The 25,778-nt window shown below is 45.6% G+C and overlaps 1 protein-coding gene across 1 annotated transcript in view; it reads right to left on the bottom strand.

The window, feature by feature from the left end:
- Window positions 1–25,778, bottom strand: part of LDLRAD4 (low density lipoprotein receptor class A domain containing 4) — a 276,397-nt gene that overhangs the window by 206,556 nt on the left and 44,063 nt on the right. Inside the window, 1 exon segment of the mRNA XM_059039880.2 lies at window positions 25,543–25,628. The gene's annotated coding sequence lies outside the window, so the exon portion shown is untranslated.

Below are 25,778 nucleotides of genomic sequence, written 5' to 3'. Positions count from 1 at the left end.
CTCTAGAGCCCAGGCTCAGTAGTTGTGGCACATGGGCTTAGTTGCTCCACGGCATGTGGGATCTTCCCGGACCAGGGCTCAAACCCGTGTCCCCTGCACTGGTAGGTGGGTTCTTAACCACTGCACCACCAGGGAAGCCCCTGAACTCATTTTTTAAAATGATGCTTTCCTATAGCTCCTTTAAGTACACAGCTATTCCTATGGACTTTTATTTTCAGGTTAGCCCAGGCAGCCTGAATGACTGGGAGGACTTTTTCACAGCAACCTGACAATGCAGGACTCCCTCTGGATAGGCCTGTGAGCACTTCCTCCACCGCTAGGCTAATCCACCACCTTCCCTACAGAGCGTGACAAGGAAACTAGACACACTGCCAGTTGTCACTGTGCCAACACAGTCAGCTTTTGAAGACCTCCATAAAGGTTATTCTGAAATCTCCCCTGAGAACACTGTAATAACCAACTGAAAACAGCATTCCATTCAGTGGTTTACATTCCTGAGGATGACACTGGAATAAAAGTCACCTCCGCTGGCCAAGGCAAGGAGTGCCACCTCTGACCGGGAAGAATAACGAGACTTGATGGACATCAGAGTTTCTCACCGCCGCCACCCTGCCTGGTACTGCCACCAGGACAGACAAGGACCCTCCCCCACGAAGGACGGTTCTACAGGCAGAGGGTGTCTGGGGGCCCGGAGGGGACTCCACTGACCCACACTGACAAGACTGAAGTCAGTCCCCTGAGTAGCTCTTTGTCAGTGAGACAGAATTTCATTTGCGTTTGTGTCCCACCCATCACAGGTCCTGGCGTATAGGAAGCTCCCCATAAACTCTGACTCAACAGTAAAATGGACAGATGAATGAATGGATTTGAAATGTAAAACAGGAAAGGTCATGTGGACCCTCTGCCTTCCCCGAAAATATAATCATAGCTTTTAATTTGTTCTGATCTTGACAACAGCCCTCCTGGTAGGTAGGTACTGCTCTCCCCATTTTGTGGAGCAGGGGACTGAAGCTCAGTGAGTTAAATAATTTGTCGAAGGCCACAGTAATGTTATGGGGTAGAGCACAAATGTGAATTTATATCTCTCTAGTTCCAAAACCTGCACCTTTCCAATACACCAAATTGTCTTCTTAATGAAAGTATGACTCTGCAAAGTTTCCCAAGTAAAACAAAAGAATAAGCAAAGTAAATATGTTAATTTCAGAATTAAAAAATATTTCTCATACAGTCCACTGTAAATAATATAAACCAAAACATGTCAGAACACAAAACTAAGATCAAAACCCATCTGGAAGCTGTTATTCCAGATGGAAACAGCAACTGAAGCCTGGAAACCTCAAGGCCCAGTGAGGAAGAACTCAGGTCTGGGCGAATAAAGAGGAAGAGTCTAGGGGATGAGAAAGCATGGCTAAGGCTGCCGCCACCCACCCTCCCTGTGGGAGAATATACTGATTGGTCCACACCAGTGCCCATGGCCTCTCTGATCAAATCAGACTGTAAAATCTCTGAGGGTAAGAACTGTGTCTTCTACCTATATATTTTTTCTGACCAGATCTATCACCACACTGTACATATCACAAAGGTTCAAAAACAGTTGGATTAGAATTAGCAAATGAATAAATGAATGGTGAACTCTGTAAGCAAATCGAATAAAGTAAAAGCAAGAAAGAACTGAAGTGCTCGCCGGCAACGGAAAGGGTTATGCTTTCTTTGGATTATTAGAGCAAACACAGTCCTGCTCCTCCCTCTGCCCTGACCACCAGCCCAAGTGGGCCTAGCCGCAGCTCCTCTCTCCATTCTGATAGTAAAGCAGTGGGTAATGCCAGTCTGAAGACCACAAACACTATCATCTTGGCCATTTATCTAGCTCTGTGACGTGTCCTGATGCATCATTCAGTGATCCTGTCATCATTCTATCGATGGTTTAAAGTTCAGTGATGGGCTTCTCTGGAGAAGGTACATCCTGTAGAGTGAAGGCCATGACAAAGGGCAATAATCCACCCAAATTCACTCCTGAGTGTCCTCATAAATCTCAAATAGAAACTATTTTTTTAAACTCCATGTTTGGCAGTTGGTTGGAGGTAAGTCACATGGGAACTGTACATCCCACCAGCAGACCCAATGACAACTTTGTGAGCACTGACGGAGTAGTTCGCAGGCACGGACACTCTTGAATGAATGATAGCCTCCACCGGTCAGCCTTTCCTTTCAACAGTGTCCGTGAGGCAGGAAATCATGAAACTGAGCGGGATGTTCAGCCTTTATCCCACAGCAAGCCTTTCTAGAAGTGCTCTGGCAAAGCTCTCCAGCACGTTCCTAAGCTCCAAACCCAAAGAGCCTCATCAGGTCCCCGTCACCTGTGCCTCTCAGAAGCACCTCATGCGCTGACAGCACCTGCCCGGCCCTCCACAGTCACCAGGACTCCACGTCGCCTCCCTCTGATCATCCGCATCTCTGACACCCTCACCAGCATCTTTCCTCCACTGAGCCCCTAAAATTTGCTGCTGCCTGGAGTGCTGTCCTCAGCAAAGTCATCCTTGCTGAATTTTACTGACTTTACCTAAATTTGCTCACCAGTGGAGAAATGCTACCTGGACAGCAGGAAGAAGGGAGTGAGAGAAGGAGGAAGCAGGAGAGGATGGACCAGAGGCTTGCTCACCTACACCCGTGTAACTGCACCATACGGTTGACATTCAACCATATACAAATTTACATCTGGCTGTCCTGTGGTAGGAATTCAAGGCCTAACACTGAGAAACAACCTTCAGTTGCTTTGTCATTGTATTTGGTTAAATGACATACAGTTAAAAGGGCCGCCTGCTAACAGACAAGCACAGCAAGAGAACCTCACTACAGGTGACACAACAGTGCCCAGGACAGACTGACAGGAGCCCCAGCAAGGACAAGCTGAGTCCTCAACCAATCATTCTTCAAAAAGGCAGGCACGGGACCACCCAGTGTTTTTCAAGTCTTAGATACAATCATCCCAAAGTCCATCTCTCCCATCTCTCCCACATCCCTCCCTGTGTCCCTCAGACCCAACTCTCATCCAACATTCCAAGTTGCAGAAAATGCTTATTCCACAAAGACAGATCCCACATAAGATCTTATTTTAAGTGGTCAAGGTCTAAACAGTTTTCCGACTGACGTTAATTTGTTTTTTAAGGTCCTTAACATCTTTAATACGTAGTATTAAGAGTGCTGAGAGCCTGCTGCAGATGGGGTGCTGTATTAAGAGTGCTGAGAGCCTGCTGCAGATGGGGTGCTATGTCCTATGAGACTCATCCCCACAAACCAACTCCCAAGTCCTCAGTTAACTCACAGAGAGAAAAGTAAAATTATAAGTAACAAACGTAACAGGCTGGCACATCTAATAATTACTTGCAAGAGAAACTGGAACCAGACTGCACAGAGAACAACCTACCTGGAATTAGATTTTCATTGGCAAATCATCCTCATCCAACTTATGAATTCCCAAAGCCACTTGTTAGGTATTTGTTACCACCATTCTGAGGCCTCAAGAGCCACTTTCAGAGCCTACTCCCCAGCACAGCTGAATGAAGGTCTCTCCAGTGACATTGCACCGTCCATGCCAGGGTGCACATGGAGGGCAGGGCGAGTCACTCACAAGTCTCCTGGTCGTGTACACCAACAAGTCTAATCCACCAGACTGAGAGCATTTCTACTCTGGGTGGCAACTATAATCTCTTTCCAGTTATGAGGAATGGAAAAATGCAGCAAAGATATCTTATTATATTAAATAAAGTCTAGCAGAGAGGACAAAAGCAAAGTATACAGGAAACAAAAAGCAAATATAACTTGAATAACCTGTGTTATTTGGGGGAAACCAACAAAATATCTAAAACCAGCTAATCCTAAACAACAGGGTGGTTCTGCAGCCATACTGGAAATTCCTTCTTAACGATAACTCAAAATCCAGAAGCCACAAAGAAAAGATTGATAATATAACCACATAAACATCAAAAACTTAAGCCTGGTAAAAATCAAAGTTAAAAGACAAATGACAAAAATTTGGAAACAGTATTTGCAAGTTTTATCACAAAATCTACTTCTCTAACATATAAAACGTTCCTAGAAATCCAAGAGAGAAAAAAAAGTACAACAACCCACAAATACAAACAGCTCTAAAACTCATGTGAAAGATGCACACTCACTCATAAAAATAGAAATGTAGGGCTTCCCTCCCTGGTGGCGCAGTGGTTGAGAATCCGCCTGCTGATGCAGGGGACACGGGTTCGTGCCCGGGTCCGGGAAGATCCCACATGCCGCGAAGCGGCTGGGCCCGTGAGCCATGGCCGCTGAGCCTGCACGTCCAGAGCCTGTGCTCCGCAACGGGAGAGGCCACAACAGTGAGAGGCCCGCGTAACGCGAAAAAAAAAAAAAAAAAAAAAAGAAATGTAAATTAAAAGTACATTTAGATAACATTTTCCACCTATCAGGCTGGTAAACTCCAAAACCGTGGTAACATGCTCTATTCCTGAGGATGTGGTAAAACAGGCACCCTCACCCACTGCTGACTGACAGGGTGTGCTAGTGCCACCCTAGAGAGCTTGACTGGTAATGTCAACCAAAACCACAAATGCACCTGCTCTTCGACTTGACAATTCCAGTTCTGGTAACTTATCCTAAAGGTACACTTGCACATAATTAAGTACAATGAAATTAAGCAAAATAAAATGTTATTTACTGTATTTTGTTTGTATAAGCAAAATTTGGAAATAAGTCAAACGTTCATCAATAAAGAACTGGTTCAATAAAATATGGTGCATCTATTAAATGGGACACCAGACAGCTGTAAATAGAAGGGAAAGGGAGGGGAGGGGAAAGGAGAGAGGAGAGGAAGGAAGCTTTCTATGTGCTGATGTGAAGGGTTTCCAAACCATGTTAAGTATAAAAAGCGGTGCAGGAAAATGGGTGTGACATGTTCTAGATAATGCCTTGAACAACGTCAACCAAGACTGAGGCTGAGCACAGAAACCTGGAAGCCGTCCACACCCCTAGTGGGAGAGCCTCTGCACTGGGGTCCACGACGACCACCAGGACGAGGTGCCTACATCCACCCCCATAGCACAGAACTACACTCAAACCTTTCCAACTATTCACCTTTACTTAAAAACCCAGAAACCACTCTCCCTGCTGGCAAACTGCACTGTCTGACAACACTTCAGGCCACAGTTTTTGCCTATGGCCTCCGTACAATCTAAGCTAGCTCCTTCTTATCATTGTACCCTACAGAACAACTAAGACCATTCTAATTCTTTAACTCTTAGAACCTAGCAGCCATATATCTAAACCCTTTTATCAAGAGCTGCACAAAACAATACATATGCATCCCTTTCACAAGAGAGTTTTGTTTGTTTGTTTGTTTTTTAACTTCCTCCCTCTTTTGTACAGTCCCGGAGAGTTAGGGCAGGAGGGTCAGTTTAGAAAGATTTAGCTCATGCATAAAATAGCTTTTGATTAATGAAAAAAGGAATTAAGTCCTCAGAGGGCAAAGTTACTTTATTTCCCTCTCAGTGGAAATGAGAAGACAAATAGGAACCCCCAAGACAGCTGGGCCTCAGGCATGCTCACCCCGTGCTGGCTGAGTTCTTTTATAGTCAGATCTCAGCACTCCAAAACAGAAACAGTCACTTCATATTTTCCTCTTTTCTCTCTGCAGCTGGAGAGCTAGCATGAAGTCCGGAGGGAGAGGCCACAGGGAGCCCGCAGGAGCCTCTCGCCCCCACCTACCCCTTTCCAAGGAACCACTGTAAACATTTTCCTTTCACTCCAGAGCACAAAATCCTGAAAAGCACTCATCTGCATTTGGCCTCCACGAACATCAATAAATATATAAACTACAAATGTGAAACATCTCCCGGGAATAACAATGCAGCAAATAAAACAATGTAAGCCTCTTTACCCTACCCCCAAATTACCTGTTCTCCTCAAGAATCACTCTCCTCAGGTAGCATCAAACCATCCTGAAGCAGTTGCTTCTAACAGTTTTCTTGGAAAGTCAATACCACCCAAGCAAGCTGTTACTCCCCTCCACAGAGCTGCTGGAAACGAGTCCCCGAGCTGCCAACACCAGGTTTGGCAAACTTCGGCTCCAGAAAACCATTAATCTCGTTATGGCATTTGGAGGTCTCAACAAAATCACATTTCCAAATGAAATAAACCCAGTCTCCCAAACTGGGCTGCATTGGAACAAGGAAACAAACAGCAGGGAGACAGCAATGAATTACAAATGGCATGCTAATTACCAGTCTACTTCCAGAAATAGCTGAAGACTGCAGGATTTTTGCTGTTGTTGTTGTTAAAATAACTACAGCCTTTATTCTAGGGCTGGGCAAAAGCATCTGATTTATTCAAAAGCTTCAGCTTCTAAACATAATCCCATTTATATGTACTTATCTGGGAGGGGGAGTAGGTGGAGACAAACCTTGGGGGCTGGGACATGGGTCCCCAGAGACAGCAGTGGGGGCCTGGGGAGAGCTGACCAGCCGTGATTAGGCATGTCTACCGGCATCACCAAACCCACCACCAGTGTGGCTGAGAGAGAGGGACCCTCCTGCTTGCTCTCTCAGTGGCACCCATCTCAGACCATATGGATGAAGGAGGGGGGCGAAGGTAACCAAGTCTTGACAAAGTGTCTCAGCACCTTCAGCACTTACTCCGAGTGGTAGGTGGATGAGCAGCAATGGTGCCTAGCGAGTTTTACAGAATTTAGATTAGAGTCCTGCTTTCAAGAAACAATCTGCGGGCTTCCCTGGTGGTACGGTGGTTGAGAGTCTGCCTGCCGATGCAGGGTACACAGGTTCGAGCCCTGGTCTGGGAGGATCCCACATGCCATGGAGCAACTGGGCCCGTGAGCCACAACTACTGAGCCTGCGCATCTGGAGCCTGTGCTCCGCAACGAGAGGCTGCGATAGTGAGAGGCACGCGCACCGTGATGAAAAGTGGCCCCTGCTCCCCACAACTGGAGAAAGCCCTCGCACAGAAACGAAGACCCAACACAGCTAAAAATTAATTAATTAAAAAATATATATATATTTAAAAAAAACAATCTGCTAAAGAGAAAAACAGGAGGAAGTGCAAGAGCACAACAGAAACATGGTCATTTCATGCCACTGCCCTTGGTTCCCTAAGGACAAGATGCACACCTTTCCCTGCGTGAGTGCAACTCAAGGGATGAACATCTCACCCCAGATTCCTATTTGTGCTATGGATGCAGAGCCTACAGGTGTAACTGCAGAATTTGGAGTCTGAGCCCTGTTTAGAGACCAACCCACCGCCCCCCACCCCTGCCCCAAACCTTCTGCCACCTCCTTATGCCTCTAAATATGTCCCATCCTCCCACCCCTGCTCTCAAATTTCAGAATGTTCCAGCAGGAAGTCTCCTTCAAGCTCATCTCTTCCAGCAAAAGTTCCCCCAGGTTTAACAAAGCCATAGGAAGTGTTCTTGGGTCAAAAAAGTTTAGGAGAGGGACTTCCCTGGCAGTCCAGTGGTTAAGACTCTGCACTTCCAATGTAGGGGGCGCAGGTTCCAAACCTGGTTGAGGAACTAAGATTGCACATGCCACGCAGTACAGCCAAAAAAAAAGAGAGAGAGAAATTTAGGAGATTCTGGGTTAAACAACACTACAGCTTTCTTTTCTGTCAAACTTCTCTGAGCCTCTAATATGCTAAAGGTACGTTAAGACTCTCCAAGAAGGGGATCTAACAGGCAACCTTTATAAACTTGATGGACTAGAAACCTTTTCTCTTGCCACCTCCTGAGACCAGTACTCCTCTGAGTGCCACACGCTCTCCAGCCACCTTCTTCACTGCCGAGCAAACATCTGCTGAGCACCCACTCCAGCCAGGCACACAGTGGCTGCTGAGGACACAAAAATGGAGAAGACACACGGGCCTCCAGGCACTTACGGCTGAGGATTGAGACTCTGAGGGGTGAGCCGCTCAAAGCCATGCAGATAATTACTGGCTGGTCTCAGAGCTCAAACTAGTGGCCAGCTGCCAGTCCACCACACTTTGTTCCTTGCCACACCCATCTCTGATCAGAAAAGGTGTTCAGCCATGGAAATGTGTTGATCAGATGGAGTTCTCCAGAGAGACCTCAGCAGCAGCCAAGATCCCCCATTAAAACAGGACACACCGCATTTGCTTTGCCTACTTGAATGACCCTGCTTATTGTTAATACAGCAACTTGAGCATGGAGGCACCACGTGAACACCAGTAAGCAGTCTGTCAACCCACCCCTCCCAGGGGCACACCACCCCCCAGGAGCCCAGGGGCACTGGACTCCCCTGTGTTTCTACACCATACACAGGGACCCTAAAGCATACAGACATCACCGACAGCACCTGCTGGAGGCCATAAGGCTAAATGTCTCCCTGGAATTCACTTGTAATTGTTATGCCAGCCTGGTCTCCCCAGTAAAAACTAAAAGTTGTATCACAGAGGGCTTTAGTCTCAAATCCAGGACTGATGCAAGAGTGCTCTAGTCCCAGTTCTACACGTCTCTGGACCATGTAGTTAGTTACGGGGACTTTCTCTTCCTCTGAAGTATGGAGGTTTTGGGGGGCGAATGCCCCTTAACTCAATGATGTGAGGAAGAGGCAGGTGTTCCAAAAACAAAACTCTAAAGAAAAATTTTTAATGTTTTTGCTTTAACATACCAAACAGGCACACCATAAACTTGAAAAGATCCACTACTTCTATTGAAATTTGTTTAATTTCCAGAAAGAAGGTCTGGCCCAGCATTAATCTTCTGCAGTCACACACACCGACATCCGCATCCACAGCAGGGGGTGCAGCTGACTGAGAGGGCCACTCGGATGTTCCTACACTAACTGGGGGAGTGGGGGGGGGGGTCGGAAAAATGATCTTCACTTTTCAAAGGAAATCAAGTCCCACCTTTTTTAAACTACAAACCTCACTTAAAATGCTGACATGCTATACAAAACCATCACTCTAAGCATTCCATCCTAGAATTTGAGAAGGAAATTCCCTGGGAATTTCGAGAACAGCGTAACTTTGGACAACATGTGTTCGCACTGCACGTGACTTGCCGTGGTGTCCTCCCAGCTCCGGCCTGCCCAGGACTCAAAACAGTGTCCGGCAGCAATAGGAGGGACCCACAGCTCAGCAGCAAGTCCTGCCGGTGCCGGCCTGACCCCAGGAGCTGGGCCTAGCACTGTTCTGATCAGAGCACATTTTTTTCCAAGCTTCCCAGAATTTCTACCAGAGTCTACAGAATGCCAGCTTCCTGTTAACAAATGCTTCAGGTCTCTTGTCTGTAAAAGCTAACCCACTCTTGCATACCTCGCCCCAGGACCAGAGCCCACCCCTGAACAGGAGCAGGAAGTACCCCTGCACAGCTACTTGGCTCCCTGTGGCTGTGCCAGGCCTCTGGCACCGTGGTGCCCTGTGCAGCCTACTGCATGCCTGCTCCAGCACCTATAAATAGGACGGGTCCCACTCTACTTCCAGCTTCCAAATCCTGGCCCCACACCATATATATACCTTCTTGTCTAAAGAAAGGCTTGTCCGTCATCTTAGATGGACAAGATAGGTTTGACATCAGACTTGAAATTCAGGCACCGATATCATGGCTCTGGAGCTCAGGAAAATATGTTTTGGTAACTGGAACAGGTACTTCCCTTCAATCTGGTCCCCGTGTTTACCGGGCATTATCATCTCAGCCCTCTACAGGACACTAGAGAAAAGGCTGGAGGACCTCTCCTGGGCAGGAAAACACCAAAGTACACAGTATCCCCCTCCCCTTCCCCCTCCCCACAGGTCAGCAAAGGCCCCTCCAAGATGTAGAGACCCTCAGGGTCCCAAGTCACTCAGTCTCAACCCCTCTGTGCAAACATTCTCCATGGCCTTCCATGGGGACTGGAGACTCCTCTTATAAAGAAGGTGGCCATTTCCTTTCAGACCAAGCAGGAAAGAAACAAATGCCAAAGGGAGGGCATTAAGCCGTGAAAGGTACACCCTGAAAGGCCACAAAAGGCCAGGCATTTCCTGTACAACATCTCCCCAACTCTATAAGAATCCTGTGTGAGTTCCAGGTATTATCTCATTCCGCAGATGGAGAAACTGAAATGCAGTTTCAGTGAAGTTTGAGTGAAGGAACCTGCCCAAGGTCATGAAACGAGTAAATTGATAGGATCCAAAATCCAACCCAGGTCTGTCTGCCTCCAAAGACCATGAACTTTTCTCACAGCCATGTGATTATGACCTTGTAGAAAGCACATATTATAAATTTTTAAATATTCAAAAACTGAAAAGAAATGCACAGAAAAGAAAATAGCGGTTATGTGAAAACAATTAAACCATGGGTGACCTTTGTCCTTTTCTTTGTATCTAAATTTTCTTGCTTCTATTATTTTTAAATGTTTTAAAAAATAAAATGCTGTTTACAAATCAAAACTACAAGTTTATCAGTGAAAGGGTACTGTCCATTAGTTCTATTATGATTTCTTAAGAAAACAAAGTGGGGCCTGCCAGTGGTCAGTGCCACCCCTGGACAGGCATGTGGAGGTGAAGACCCTGGCCCCCATGGTTAGAGGTCACTTCTGGGCCAGAGCCTGGACTTGATGGGACAAGACTTTCCAGAGTTCCCTCTCCCTATTTTATGTAAGCTGATCTTTAAGAATTCCAGAAGTTTCATTTTGAGATCACCTTGCTAAGTGAAAGTAACTGGCTGCATCCTATTCCCGCCATAATGTGGTGGGTCAGGCCGCCTTTGTCTCAGCACAACACCACCCCCACCCCCGCGCCATGCGGTGAACTGCAGAGACGGCAAAGACAGCCCATCAGGACACCAGGAGCCTGGGCTGGAAGGGCAGGAGCTGTGTCTGCTCCTGTGTCTAGACCAGAGGCTACAAGGCCCTGCACAATCACTCAGCCTCTCTAGGCTTCAGGTTTTCTTCTTTGTACAATGCAAAAGATGGAATCGGTGACCTTCACAGTTACTTCGAGTTCTAAAACTTTAATTTTATAATATCTGCCTTTGTCAGTGTGTGCAGTGCTCAATCATCTACACAAACACAAATTAAACTCTTTTTGTACAATCATTAAAAGCACACACACCAAAATATGCATTAGAGTTCACTTCTACTGGGGAAGTCTTAGAGCCTCATAAGAATATGTATATTAAACAACAGTGGCTATGCCCTTTGTTCCAGATATTCAAGAACAGGTATCACCCGAAACAACAATATAAAGATTCTCTACCCACTTGGAAGTCAGCAGACCCCCACCCCTCCACAATGCACTAAGTATACAGTGCTGACCACTTCAAGGTGTCAGCTGATCCTTTAAAATTCATTCTACTTCTACAGGTCTAAGCTCACATACAAGCCATCTGGAGCCATGTTTCATGTTGAGTGAAATCCCAGCTAGAGGCTGCCCTGTGCCCACACTTGGACTCCAGAGGCAGGAGCCGCTGGTTTCTCCTGGGTAGGGTTTGGGCACCTCCGTGGGGATGAGTCTACAGAAGGGTCAACTTCTAGGTTTCCCCAGTCACCAGGTTCATCACAGCTCCCCAGGATGTTGGGCACATTACGCAAGGTCACAGGTGCTGAGGGAAGGTCCCTGTATGATGTAAAATTCCAAGCAAGAGAGTAAATGTCTCAAGCTTCTACAAAGTCCAGATGCCAACAAGGGCTTCACTAATGCTGATGCTTCTGCCGAAGCCACTTCCCTTAGAAAAGCGTTGGTGTTTAACTCCTCAGTTGTAAACAAAGATTGCACAGCTCATTTCTTTAAGGGAAGAAGGGTTTACCTACAAATCAAATGCTTGATTTTCACTGTGCTTGATTACTACACTATATTTTTATGCATGTCCCTAAAATCTGACCAGCCAGTTACCAAAATGCTCTTTGCTCCTAAGCATTTTCTAATAACTAATGAACAAATCTGACAGAATTCTTTTTTTTTTTTTTTTTTTTTTTTGCAGTACGCGGGCCTCTCACTGCTGTGGCCTCACCTGTTGCGGAGCACAGGCTCCGGACTTGCAGGCTCAGCGGCCATGGCTCACGGGCCTAGCCGCTCCGCAGCATGTGGGACCTTCCCAGACCGGGGCACGAACCCGCGGCCCCTGCATCAGCAGGCGCACTCCCAACCACTGAGCGACCAGGGAAGCCCCAGAATTCACTTTTATATCCCTTGAGAGTACTGACAACCTCACAGCTATTCCAGGTAAGACCAAACTAAAAAGATACACATTTTTGACTACTCTAAACAATGGGCTGGCACGCAGACAAGTAGGTAGGTTGTTCTAACAGCAATTATGATGTAAAAAAGAGTGTAGCCAGAATTTTCCTAGCAACCATTAAAAATACCATTTTCAGCTAGCCTTACAACATCTTCCATCCACATCCTTCAGTGTAGGATGGGGTCGACAAGGGCAGAGGCTGCAATGAAGCCTCTCACGTCAAGGCTCACTCCACCACTTACTAAGGGTCTGACCTTAGGCAAGTCACTTAAGGTCTCTGACTTCCACTTCCTTACTTGTAAATGAAGTTTTTGAATACATATGATAGCTGTGGTCTCTTTCGTTCTAAAGAAAAAGACATAACTTCTTCTCCAGTTAATAATACTACCACAGACCTCATCCTTCTGAAGAGAAAATTCTCTTGCTATGTATTCAGATTGAGTTATTAAGACTTTTTTAAGATACCATTTGTCATAATTATCTCCTATTTAAGCCATTTCTGGTCCAATCCTTCTAATGTGCTCCCAGCCTAGAGCCTCAAAGTGACAGTCACCTTGACCATCATCAGCCCTTTCTGCATGGGCAGAAACTAGTGTTTAACATGTATATTCCTCAGCTTACTTCATAGAATTAAATAGCCAGAGGTTAAAAGTAGAGTCACTAGGACAAATCTGTCATTCCAACCTCAGAAATCATTTAGTGTGAACTGAGAAAGAGCTAGCACTGAACTTGTACTAAAGGACTCCTCCAGCCCCCAGACTGTGAGCCTGACTCCTCCAAGATCCCTAAGGAGGATGGGACAAGCTTCCAACAGTGCACGTGGAAGCAAGCTTCCAAAAATTTACATGTGATTTTTCTGGGACTGAAAGCAAGGTAAAATGCAATTTTTAAAAATGTTTAAAAGGAAATTTTAAAAGTAGCTTCAAAGGGTGATCAGGAGAGATGACAATGACTAACAAGGTAATACTGACACCTAAAAATTCACATGCAATGTGAAAAAAATGAAGAAGGAAGGTGACATCCATCTAAGACCTCTTACTTAGTGAGGCAGTAACTTTTTAAAAGAAAAAGTAACCTAAAGTTATGATTTAATCCAAAAGTGAACCATAAGATAACTGTATTCCCATATTTCTTCTTCTGTGATACAAAGAAGGACTGGTGTGAAACAATATTCCAGTCCAGCCAAGCCAGCTCATTTGTATAGGATTTGCATGTATTTGCATAACTTCTGCCTGAGTAGGTGTTCTCGTCATGCATCTAAATTTTTTAAAGTATTTTAAAAGATATTTATTTATTTAGGCTGCACTGGGTCTTAGTTGCGGCATGTGGACTCTTAGTTGCAGCATGCACGTGGGATCTAGTTCCCCGACCAGGGATCGAACCCGGGTTCCCTGCGTTGGGAGCATGGATTCTTACCCACTGGACCACCACGGAAGTCCCCATGCATCTAAATTTAATTAAATAATTTCCGTACCTGTAAAATGCCACAGTCAAACTACTGCTGACTTAGAGAAAATGCACACACACATACACCAACACATAGGATCAGCTACAGTTTGTAGTCTAACATGGTAAGAGCTTCCCAGCAGCAACCTAGAAATAATGTCTTCTCTCCACCAAATTACTCTGTCCACAAAAAGACCAGGTTTCCAGAACTGGAAAACTGATTACTTCTACAGCGGCCATAGAAAGGATGTAAAACTGAATTACAAGAAATGCCAACCCATGCCAACTTGTCAAAAAATATGTAACTTTGCCAAGATCTAACCCAGTGATTTCAGGTTCACACTTTCATTATGTGTCTACCTTAAAAGAAGTCAGCAATGAAGGTTCACAGTATTCCTTTGATGGGGTGCCCAAGCCCCAGAACCAAAGCACATCTGCCTCAGGAGCCACCTCACCAATGCCCAGAATTGACCTCCTAGGAGTCCACACTGCCTCCACTGTCATCCCATTCCCAAGTGGCCCCTGAATTGGAAAGATCCCAGATCTCTCTCCAGTGGTCTTTGTACCCCAGAATGATCAGGGAACAAGTAAAGGGGTAGCAAAGAAAAAATCTTCGATCAAGACTGTTGATGTCTCACAAAACTGATGGCACCTTATTACTGCCTCATTTATTACAAAATAAATCCTCCATGTGATAGCCACAAAACAATGTGCTGCTAACTCAGGTGGAGAAAGCAGAAACCAAGAAATCCTCACCTTCCAGGCTTCATGATAGTCAATCACGTGGCTCTCTTACGCTTTCTTCACCTGGTTAAAGACTTTTCACACATCCATTATAAATTCTGGAGTAGAACTGGGTGTGAGAAAACAAACCCCAAGAGTACCCTCTCGCCTTTCTCAACATGCACTAGAGATGTTTCATTTCATTTGATACTGTGAAGGGTACCTCAAAGCCTAAAGACTGGAAAATGTCTAGGACATTTCTAGATGCTAAAAATGTTTTATAACTCAAGTTTCCATCATCTAGTCTATACTCATCTCAAGCCATATGATCACCTGAAGTGGTTGGCAAAAACAACAGGAATAGAATATGGGTCACAGAATCACAAATACACACAGAACACACCCAGGAATAATGTCAGCAGCCTACCCATGAATCACTTATGTTCGCACCCAACACTGTTGTTACTGTTTGCCATCTGCTTTTGAAACACCTAAGACAATGAGCCAAGGAAAACATCAGGCCTTCAGAAATGCTGTATTATTCTCTCTATCCACTCCACCATCCAGCCAAACAGCAGCCAAAGGGGTGCTCAGCTCCCTGAGGCCAGGAAACTTCTGAACCCCACTGCACTTATCACCTGCTGAGCCCTTGATGGTACACAACTAGTGCATGAGGACTCACTAAACTAAAACACCCAATGCTGAGCATTTCTTTTTGGTAGCCTAGAAGGGAAAATTTTATTTTACTGGATATTTTCCAAAATTTCATCTGATTGGCTCAAAAGTACCATAATCAGCTAGACCAACAGATCTTGGGGCAATATTTCCCCGGTAAAGAGGAAATGCCCTATGCTGTGGCCTCTACTTGGGACACCCTGTCTAAGTCAAGCATAAAAAGCACAATTCTCAAAAACAGAATTGTAAGCTTAAGAATGGAAGAGAAAATCACACTGGCCATGAGATGACACACTTCTATTCCTCAGAAACACTACTTTGTCAAAATTCAGTAATTCTTAAAGATAAACCACATTTACATTGAATGTGACACTCACTGTTCCCAAGAGTCCTAAGATCTTAGTGGCTAAGGTTTGGAACAGAGCAGCTGTGATTCAGACCAGGCCAGTCTACAGGGTCTGCTGTGAGAGAAAGAAGGGCTGAGCCTGAGGTGAGGCAAAAGGTGCCCGAGGGCCCCACAGACCTGAGCCGGGTCCCATTCGAGGGCACTGTGGCCACGAGCAAATCGCTGCGCCTGCTGGAGCCACAGCCTCTCTAACCACTTCATTCCATTTGTAAAAGGCCTTTGCCAGGACTAATACTGTATGGTTTCAATCAAGTACGCAGTAATTATTTGCTGAATGAATGCATGAGTGAACATATAAAAAGAATAAAAAAACTAACAGCCGATTTTACCTTCAGATGCCTCTCCTGGTGGCAGAGGTGCTTTGCTGCCGATTATACTGTTCATCATTCTGTTTCCTGGAGCACAAGAGGCTGAGCCTGAGTTGAGAGGTGTGAGGACTTCTGTGAACACAAACTGGCTGGGGGAGGAGGAGGAGCAGGGTGTTCACGCACCTGCTCACACATACTCCCTGGAGGGGCCCAAACTCCATCCAGGCTTGATACACAGTCCCTTTCAGTTCTGTTTAGGTTTTTATTGCCTGGAAACTGAGAAAATACCTCAGAATTTAGTTAGCCTCAGGAAATTAAAATCCCTGTGTGTCACATCAGGTCCAGATGTGGCCCCTGCGTGGGCTGACTTTCTCAGGGGGCCGCAGTGCAGAGGGAGGCCTCCGATTTGCCCACTGGTGCTGGCAGTGACAGTCCTTATGCCAGTGACTGTATCCTCTTATAGTCTTACGGCCTACCTTAGAGGCAAAGGTTTGGTATAAATCAGCTACGGTTTAAATTTAGGAATAAGAGACTTTTTCATTTTTGTGGTATACTGTAACTTCTTAGAATATACACAGCGTTTGACTTTTACTTAGTTTTATATCTCAATAAGTGCTTTGCTGCTGCCCGCGAATAAGCAGTAGGTCACACATCTGATGGTAGACAACAGAACTCTTTCAAGATACCCTGATTTTGCTTCTTATCAAAAAAGAAAATACACACACACCCATACAGAAATAAGGCATAAAAAGATGCCTAAAACAAACCCTTTTTTTTTTTTTTAAGAATACTTGTCTGGAGAATAAAGAAAATGGTAAAACTGAAGAAAGCAAATAAGTAGAATCTTTATTAGTTATCAATTCTAGCCAAGCAAAGTTTGGAGAGTATTCTAATGGCTTCAGGATTATTTTATCCAAAATAAGTTAGATATATGCAAAGAAGTAGATGTTGAGATAGTAGGAGAAGACTTAGAATATAAACATAATCAGATTAATGAAGAAGCTGCTGAAAATTCTCCAAAGGACAGACACACACACACACACACACACACACACACACACAGACAGGGGAGAGAGAGAGATTTATTATGAGGAGCTGGCTCACACAATTATGGTGGCTGAAAGTCCCTCGATCTGCCGTCTGCAAGCTGCAGACCCAGGGAAGCCAGTGGTGTCAAAGGCCTGAGAACAGGCGAGCCGACGATGTAAACCCCAGTCCCAGGGCAGGATGTCACACCTGAAGCAGGCAGGCAGGAAGCAAGAGGGCCAAATTCTCCTTTCTTCTGCCTTCTGTTCTATGCAGGCCTTCAACGGACTGGACGATGTCCACCCACACTGGGGAGGCCATCTACTGAGTCTGACTCATCTGGAAACACTCTCACAGACACACCCAGAAATGTTTAATCTGCCCACCTACAGACTACAATGCATGCTTTAAGACCCACTTCACACGTCACCACCTCCATGAGAGTATCCACAAACCTTCCCAGTAGGGTGTACACGGTCCTCTCTGCCCTGGGCCCCTTCGGCACCACATGTTGAGCGCAAGTCACTGTGGACTGTGATCAGGGACATGTTGTGGGTCTCCTCCATCAGATCATGAGTCCCTCTGTGAGGCAGGGACTGTTTCCCAGTCATCTTTGTGCTCAAGCCCCCCAGAGGGCCAGCACACAGCTGGAGCTCTGATGTGGGTTAAAGATAAACTTTATCACCAACAGCTGGTCGTGACCCTGCTCACTGTCCCACTGCTCCTCTTCCAATAACAGCTTCTCTGTCTTGGTGACATAAGCATCTTCCCACACTTTTGAAAGCCAAGGTTTGCCCAGATTGAGACAAACTTCCCTATCCTCTCACCTGTTAGCTTTCTTTCTTGATTTGACCAGGAGATTCATGCTCTAAAGACAATGGAGGCGCAGGAGGCAGGCTCCTGAGGGTGAGGCTCCCACCGTCCACACAGACGGCGCTAACACCGTAGAAAACCTTCCCACTGCACAGGATTCTAGAAGTCATTCCAGTAAAAGTCTTGTGGAATTCTTATCACAAATAATGTACTGTTATCCATAAAAGGTCACAATTTAAAATTTTTCAAATTTTTAGGAAAAACAAGAGTCTGACCAGAAATTCTTCCGTTTTTCCTTTTTTTTTTCACATTTCCTGTTCGTCTCCCCATCAGCACCCCTGAAAACACAAGAGTAACATGCAGGCCGAGTGGGTTGTTCCTGGAAGTTGGCCCTACCTGGAGTCTTGTCTAAGGAATAATGCTTCACTCAGAACATGTACAAGAGGCCTGCTGGCCGGAATAATATTTATTACCTCTATAGGAAAGGAGAGCTCTCAATTCTATTCTTTCACTTCCCTTTAATTAGTTCATATTTTCAAATCTTGTAATTTTAAGATCACCTCCATACTTCAGCATATCTTTCTTTTGGATTCCTAATGGTGAAAAATTGAGAGTGTGCTTTAAAAAATATGTTTGGGGAGTATTTTTTTAAAACGAGGATACCCAAAGAACTGAAAGCAAGGACTTGAAGAGATATTTGGACACCCATGTTCAGCACAACAGCCAAAAAGGTGGAAGCTACCCAAGTGTCCATTGACGGACAAATAGATAAATGAAATGTGGTCTATACAGACCACGGAATATTATTCAGTCTTAAAAAGGAAGGAAATTCTGACACTTGCGATAACATGGATGAGCCTTGAGGACACTATGCTAAGTAAAGTTAGCCAGTCACAAAAGGACAAATACTCTATGATTCCACTTGTATCAGGTCTTGAGCAGTCAAGTTCCTGGAGACAGAGAGTAGAAGTGGTTGCCAGGGGCTGGGAGTCGGGGGAATGGGCGTTAGTGTTTTATGGGAATAGAGTTCAAGTTTTTCAAGATGAAAATAGTTCTGGGGATGGATGGAGGTGATGATTGCATAACAATGTGAATGTATTTAACGCCACTAAACTGTACACTTTAAAATGGTTAAAACATACTGTTTTCCACAGCAACACTACCATTTTTCATTACCACCAGCAGGGCACAGGGTTCCAATTTCTCTGTTATATATTTTCCACCACACTTTTTGAAAAAGGGGAGCAGCAGAATGTTTGAGAACCAATTAAAGATCAAAAAATAGATAACTGATTTAAATACCACAATACTAAGTGGTAAAAAGTTCTTTTAATGACTCAAAAGCATCCTTATATCTTGCAAAGTACTAAAAAATACTTCACAAACCCACCTGAACCGGTAAAACAAATTTTCTCAAATGACTGAAGAACCTCAGCACATTCTCTTATTTTTATGAAGTCAACAGGGGTATCGAGAGATGAGGAGTGAGGTGACAGGACTTGTGGCAGCTGCCAGACTAGCACCACAGGAAGGAGAACTCCCTGCCCAGCCAATGCACTGGGCAAACGTGGATCATTCGAAGCAGAGAAATAAAGAAAGCCAAAAGCATCATTATTCTTGGAATATAACTGCATAGGTGAAATATTACAACAGAACAGAACCTGCTTATCAGGTAGCAGCTTTGGAACTTTTAAAAAGCAAACGTAGATGCAGGTCGTGTTTGGGACGAGTCCTCCCTGCTCTAACTCGCTCTGGCTCCAGGGCACCCCTGACATCCTGCTCTGGAAGAGAGGTGCCTGGGTAACCTTCCCGGCTCCTCCGCCTCCACCCAAGAACTCAACAGAAACATTTCTGCTCCCAGTGGACCGTGAGGCCCAGGCAGCATGGGACCACCCCTGACCTGGCTGAGGCACCCTCACCCACACCGTCTTCAGGCAGCTGTAACGCTTTGTGTTTGCAAGTGATCTGCACACTTATCCAGCGATCCTGTCCCCCAAAGGCGACTGGCCACTCAGACAGAAGGTGCTGAAGTGGGCACCACTGAGCAGCGCCAAAGCCATGGCGAGCTGTGGATGAGGAGGTGAAGCACTCGTCGCCTGAGGTTTCCTCCACTGTCCTCTGGACAGGTGCTGGCCTATCGTAATCATTCCCAAGCGAGTCGCCAGAAAAACTGTAGAGAACAAGGAATAGCAGATCCAGGGAAAGAGGGGGAAACTGCTGATTAAATGCTGGGCTGAATCCACACTGACCCCAGATGACCTGCGAGCAGCCGGCCCCCCTCCCAAGCGCCAAGCTCGTGAAGGTAACCAAGCACTGGCAAGCGGCCTTCAGCAGGAACCATCCCCAACACAATATTACAGGAAGTTCAAGAAGAAAGCCCACAAAGAAAAACCCCAGCAGATGGGGTCCCCTCTTGTGTTGTCACAAAACTTACTAAGCGGACCCCTGTCCTCCCTCTGCCCAGCCTCTTCAGTCCTGACAACACCTCCCTCTCCCAGCACTCACTATGCTTCCAAAATGATTTTCCTGAGTTAAATGAACTTTACCTCATGCTCTATTGCAAAAGCTCTTAACCTTTCTGGAGGTCAAAATCCTACCAAGAATCCCATCAAAGCCCTGGCCTTCTCTGCAGGAACAGGCACAATTTCCAGGAATTCACATATGTCCTGGGTCCCAGGGGTTAAAAGCCTCTGCCCAGTGGTTGCCTCCTTCCATTTCCTTCCTGCATTGAATCTGAGAAACACTGGGCAACCGACCTCCATCTGTAAGAATTATGTAACTCTAACAAATGTCAAGAATCCTTAAGGACTCCTTTTGAAGGGGTGGCCCACCAAACCCACTGGTATTAAGGCTCGAAGGGGAGGTCATCTCACAGAGATTCATGAGGCCCAGCCAGCCAGACATGCAGCAGCCTTGGAGGACGCCCTCCCAGATCATGACCCCCGTGCCCGGCACCTGCCCTTGCACGTGCACCGCTGTGACTTTGTGGGGATCGCTAAGGCTTCGTCTGTTACAGCTGGCATCTGCTGCCACAGGCACATCCTCACAAGAGCCTGACCTTGGTAAGCACATTCACACGTGAGCGCCGTTCACCCGGGTGACACCCGCCGGGGCGGACGGGTGGGAAGACAGATAGGCGCTGCCCCCACCCTACGGGCTGCAGAAGCCGCCTCACCCACACACACAGATCGAGCCCACGAAGCCACATTTTTGAGCTGCTGCTGAGAATCCCATAAAAAGCAATGCTATTTCTAACCTCCCGCACCATGGAAAAATACACACGCCACCAAGCAACCCAGAATCTCTGAAAGATTTATTTTTATACTCTCCCCCATGCCCCCCACTTTTACCTCCCAGACAAAATTTTTAGGTGGAAAATTTGCTAGCTTTTTAGCAGTTTAACGCTGTGCTAGGCACTGACTGATGAAGTTGCTGTGTTTCAGTTTAAACCAAAACATAAAGGTGTTTTTCTAATACAACTCTGAATGTCTACTTAATAACAAAAAAATATAGTCTAACAATAGAAGGACAACATCCAACACACAGGCAGAGAAAATTCCCAAGTTCCCAGGCCACAGGCAGAAACAGCAGAAGTAACAAGGTTCTCTTTCCAGCTTCTAAAAATGGTGCCCTGCCTGCTGGCCTTCCTCTTTGCATTGCTGGGTTTTCCTAACTCAAACACAGCACATGGCATCCCTGATGCCCTTGCTGAGTTCCAATTTTTCTCAGTGCCACTCTTAACCTTAAAGTGGAAGAATGAGGGAAAAGCAGTGAGATGGGGCTCAGATCTGAGTCCCCTGATGATGCACAGACATGGGGTGGGCAGGAGGAAGGGAGGAGGAGAAGAGAGAGGAAGCAGGAGGTGGAAGGGCCTGAATGAGGCCTAGAGAACCCAGAAACTCTATCACAAGCCAAGAGGGACCCTGGAACTAGTCTACCTGGGATCTGTCCCAGGACCCCTCCCACTGGAAACCTTGGTGTCACTTCCTTGATGATAACCTGGAAGGCCAGAGAGGCACCAACCCACCACTGCCCAGATTCTCACACAGCCAGGATGTCTTGGTGCAGCCTCTGAATGACCCCAACCTAACTGTAAGGCAGAGTTTAAATCCTCCTTCAAGTTAGGGAACTCCCAGCACAAACCTTTCATGGTTTAATCAACTTTACTGGACACTGGCAAAAATACATCTGGAGAAAATAAGCATTCCTGTAGACAGTGTAGACAGCAGAGACCTACACTCAGCGGTGATGCCTCTCGCAACACTACTAATTCTCTGTGATGTACCTTGAAAGTTTAAATTTAACACAAAGACAGAAGTTCAGGTCAGGGTGCATCACCTGTATCTACGGTTATTTTTTGACTGCTAGAGCATCTCCCCACTGGGACCACAGGTCTCACAATGCAGGACTCCCACTTGGCTCCCTGGTCCTCACCATGCACTTCAGATCCCTTAAAGACCTTGAAGGAAACCAAAAAAAGAGACGGGACTTTTCCCATCTGAACCTTTCTCACCTGTGCTGAGAGCCAACTGGGTCTCAGTCTCACAAAGAGGACAGGAAAAGGTGCAAAAAGCTCGAATTAATGGTTTGTTTACCTCCAGCCCAGCACCTTTGTGCTCAGCCAGGGCACAGGCACTCCACCCACCTGACTCCAGCAAGATGTCCCAGGAAATTACTCAGCAAACCTCCTTAGTCCTGCAAGAGGACAAAAAGCTCCACCCTTGCTCTCTTCCTCTGATCCGGCCAGCCATGGTCCTTGGGTAAGAGCTGGCATTTGGATGGAAAACAATAACTGACATTTCATCAAGCTCCTACTATGCATTGAATGCTGAGTTAGGCATCTTCACAATAATTCCACAAAACAATTACTATCCTGCTTAAAGATGAGAAAACCTGAGACTCAGAGGAGGTTAGGACTTGCCAGAGTAACAAAGTGAGTAAAAGCACAGAATTCGAGCCAAAGGCCATGTTTCCAAATATACCTTACAGATATCATAAGGCAAAGAGGGACTTATCTTCAGATTTATCAAGGAGGTCAAAATTTTGAAATACATTCAATAACAACCTAGACATGGGGACCCAGCCCAATTTTAAAACCAAGTCCAAAAAATCCACTGTACAGTAAGACAGGCATATTCTGCAGTTAACAAAAAGCCCAGAATTCCTTGGGCCTTCCCATCCCAGCAGACAGAGCAGAGTGGTAATGCCTCCAGTCTGTCCTATCAGCACGTAGGAATGTCTACCGGTCCAGCTGTGAGCTTTAAGGGACAGAATTTTACAAGTAACAGAACAAATATAAATTCCAGGACAATTAGCTGTAAGAACCTTAGAGGTGTGAAAGCTCTTACAACACCTCAGTACCCAAGTATGTACCTGGAAATGACCTGTACTGCACCAGGTGACATGCAGTTCTGCAGAAAGGAATCTGTTCTTAACCGCTGTTATGTTCAGAAGGAGCAATGCACTTTACTTTTAATTTAAAACCCATATACAGTAATGTAGTCAAGAAAAAGTTTTCCATTACCAATTCTGAAAGTTGCTTAAAATAGCTGACAGAATGAGGTAACTCCATATACGGGAGAGAACAGGGTAGTTATGTAATTTGCAAGATTTCTACTTCTGTCAAAATTCTGCAAATCAAGCTGCATAGTCCTTAGGGGCAGAGTCCAGTGGTGTGTTCAGTTACCCAGTAAAATTCTACATGAAGACATTTCCAGTTTTTGGTGGGCAAAGTCAAAGAGGACTACATCTGAGATGATGAATAGAAACCACACTGTGCCCAAACTCTCTCTGGCTCTGGTGTAGACAAGCTGCCACCTCCCGCTTCGAGCTGGTGGTGGGTATGCCAATTTATGGAAGAAAAATGGCGCACCTCAGCAATACCATGTCTGGGAAGGTAAGGGATTCTCAAACATCACGCGGTCCTGTCAGGTAATGAAGAACCACGTGAACGAAAAGTGTTCCATCAGTCACTGACCACTGGCGAGGCATGCAGCCTGAGTGCACCCCATGGAAGCTTACCACGCACCCTGTGAGAGCCTACTGAATGGGCTCCACGTCTGAAGATCCCTGATTGTGAAATCCAGTCAGGAAAGAACTACGTAGGAACTGCACCCAACAGTGACTCAAAGAGTCTGTTAAGTACGGCATGGTTCTGAGCACCTACAATTTCAGGAAGCTTCCAACCTGTGAAAAGTCCACATAAGTTCAAGGGTCTGTGTGCCTTAGTGAGGAAGCACATTAAATCCCTTGTGATTCTCAAACTGCCTCATCTATTCCAACAACCACCATGAATAAAAAGGCTTGGGTAAGCTCTGAAAACCTCCAGGGGGATCTCCATCAATCATTTCCTCTGACAAAAGTCTCACTGAACTCCTCCTAGTTAGCAGGCACTGTTTCAAGCCCTGGAGGAAAAAACAAGTGGGAGGGAGGGACATTCTTGCCCTTATAAAGCTTACATTCTAGTAAGGAAAGTGGCATAAACAATGAATCATGCCTGGCACATTAAAAATTTAGGGGAGGGACTTCCCTGGTGGTGCAGTGGTTAAGAATCCCCCTGACAATGCAGGGGACATGGGTTCGAGCCCTGACCCGGGAAGATCCCACATGCCGCGTAGCAATTAAGTCTATGCGCCACAACTACTGAGCCTGCGCTCTAGAGCCCGCAAGCCACAACTACTGAGCCCGTGTGCCTCAACTACTGAAGCCTGCGCACCTAGAGCCCATGCTCCGCAACAAGAGAAGCCACCGCAATGAGAAGCCAACGCACAACAAGGAGTAGCCCCCACTTGCCAAAACTAGAGAAAGCCCGCACGCAGCAACAAAGACCCAACATAGCCAAAAATAATAAAGAAAATAAATAAATTTTTTAAAAATTTAGGGCAAAAGAACCTTATGTTGTATAGAATTTTTTTATTTTGCTGAAGACTCTCATATATTTCTTCATTTGATGTTCTCCACAGCCTGGCAATTAGGCAGGACAGGAATCACTAAAATACTTAAGAGTTGACAAAATAGAGGCAAAGAGAGGTGAAGAGACATGCTAAAGGATAAAGCTGGGCAGGCAAGCTGAGGCAGGTAGGATGTTCCTGGTACCACCCCCCACCAGGCACCTTCACTAACTGTCCCCCACTGGGGCTGGCTATGAATTGGGCTTTAGGTCTGAGGATGCCCAGAGGTGACCAAAACGTGTGTCATCTAAGCTTCTACTTCCAGATACCCTGAAATTTATACCCCAGGCCACTTACACCCCACCCTTCAAGAAGAAACACACAGGAACATAAACACAGCAAATTAGGAGGTCAACGCCCCCCTACAGTACAGATCACGTGTGCTACCAACACACAGAGAGGAAAACCTGCTCACTTGCTGTTACAACAGCCAGGAGAGAGAGAAGCTGACATCCGTTCAGTGTGCACTACATGCCAGGTGCTGTATGAAGCATGGTGGCTCATCACGTCCCACGGCAATCCCATGATTATTCCCATTTTATGAAGTTGGAAACCAAGCAGAACAAAAAATTTAGAATGAGAAAGAAAGAATCCCATTTCTCACCCATCTTAAACATTTTTAAACATCTGAGTATTAAATGCTCAGGCTCAGCAATAAATAGAAATTGAATAGTAAGATTATTTTCCTTCAGATATTCCAGTAAATCTAGAAATATGTATTTTATATACATTCACAGCCCACTATGAATACACTTGGGTATTAAACAAAAAAGAAAAGTCACATTTAATCTGATACCATGCAACTTTCCTCCAATCAGAAAAAGTTACATTGGGAAGACAGTTTTTGCACCTAGGAGTTTGGGACCACTTTCTTGAGAGGGACACAATCTCAGAACAGTCAGTGCTGTGACAAGCTCTGCTTCACAAACATTATCAAAGAGAAGAGTCTCAAGCTCTACTCACCTTTTAAGCTGTTATGAAAACTGACGCGAGTTCCTGAAAACGGCCCAATCAGGAGATGGCACTTTGATGTTACAGAGCTTGAACTGCTGAAAGGAAAAATAAAGAATTCCAGTGAACCATTTCTTGGTTTCTTTAAGTGTACCATCCCCTTCTCCAAGTTCTGAAAAATACTTGAGGACTGTCACAATAAAAGGCACAGATACCAAAATGAATAAAATAAGCATCATATAATAAAG

This window comes from Kogia breviceps, chromosome 15, assembly GCF_026419965.1.
Source record: "Kogia breviceps isolate mKogBre1 chromosome 15, mKogBre1 haplotype 1, whole genome shotgun sequence".
In the NCBI taxonomy this organism is placed as follows: domain Eukaryota; kingdom Metazoa; phylum Chordata; class Mammalia; order Artiodactyla; family Physeteridae; genus Kogia; species Kogia breviceps.
The sequence above is the reverse complement of the archived record's forward strand: the minus strand, read 5'-3'. Positions and strand labels throughout refer to the sequence as shown.